Source organism: Enoplosus armatus, chromosome 8 (assembly GCF_043641665.1).
Source record: "Enoplosus armatus isolate fEnoArm2 chromosome 8, fEnoArm2.hap1, whole genome shotgun sequence".
NCBI classification, from domain to species: Eukaryota; Metazoa; Chordata; class Actinopteri; order Centrarchiformes; family Enoplosidae; genus Enoplosus; species Enoplosus armatus.
In genome coordinates, this window is record NC_092187.1 from 19522427 (window position 1) to 19523985 (window position 1559).

Below are 1559 nucleotides of genomic sequence, written 5' to 3' on the forward strand. Positions count from 1 at the left end.
AAAAGCCAAATACAATAGTTAGTTCATGCTTAGATAAAAAAGGCGAACAAAATACGTTTTACAGAGGTCATTCCAGTGTTTTGACAATGTCATGCATTTCATACAAAATCCCACAGCAGTCTCCTTATACTCCTTGGCAATATAAATGTTCACATAATGGAAAAAAAACATACTGAATGTGAAATGTCACCACAGTGGTTTAAAAAAAACAATAATTTAGGAAATGGATGGACAAGTATAAAAACTGAGCACTTGCATCAACACACGTCTGAAATATTACACTGTGTGTGCTGAAATAGGAGCAGTTCTGTTAGTCTGATCACTACAGACAAGAATACAATAAAAACAGAATTGATTCGTCTTTCTTGCATTAATCACCTATCAAAGATTTATAGAATTATGTAAAAATCAGGTCTATCAAGTGAAATCAGCTTCTTGTGCATGTGTCAGGGCTACAACAGGCTTTTAATTTTCTGCTAGATTCTGCTAGTTTTGAGACGGCATTATAAAAAAATCTTTAATTCATTTCTTTGTTAAATTTAAGTATTTCAGTGGTTTTGGCAGTGAGGAATGTACATGGGTAATATATCTGGTACGCACTGCTGAGTAGTCAGCACTGGATAGTTAAAGGATGCATCCATGTGGTGAAACCTTGTTACTGGATTATTGTGCTCTTAATAAAAGACTGAAACTATCCATTATCAATGGATTCATTTTAATTATCTTGCAGGAGACATTTTAGCTTCATATGTTTTAATGTGCTTTTATTTATAATTATCTCATTTATTTTCAAAAAGGCTTTTTTTAAATGCCTTGTTATAAATTAATCTTTTGAGGGGAATGTGTACATAAAGTCATGTTTTACATAGATACATAAATAAGATTAAATCTATAAATGATTAATATTTGTCAAGGAAGAAATTTCAACTGGAAGACTGACAAAGACTCAGCTAACAGCCAAAAAATGTGCATAGCAATACAACATCGATGTATACACATCTTAATAAGGCATTGACACATTCAAGTTCAATCTAAGACACAAGGAGTGTAAAGCACTATAGTAATAAATAGATTTTTTTTTTCTTCTATTATTGCTAGTGATTTAAAAAGCAGTGTTCATCTCACCACAAAATATCTACATTTCTGACCATGATTTATAACTTCCCTAGATTCTTTGGAATCAATAGAAATAAACATAATCTAGCCTCTATCCAAAGATAAATGCATATATATTTTTTTTAAATATAAAAACTTCTACTTTTGTAACTCATTGTCATGAAAGTATTGATTAAAGCAAACATACTTCATAATCAAGGTTGAGGGCTTGAAAAGACAAAGATATCACAATAAGCTAACAATAAAACACGAGTGGAAAACATTCAATACATGTAAACACGCGCGGGGGAGAAAAAACAAACAAAAAAAACACAACAAAAACAAATGACAGGAACAGGACAAAGCCTCTCCAGCAGCTTGGAGTTTGTTAGCTACTGACAGGAACACTTGCAGCAGGATGGAGGGGTTAGAGATGCAGGTGAGGTGTCTTCCAGTAGGGGGTG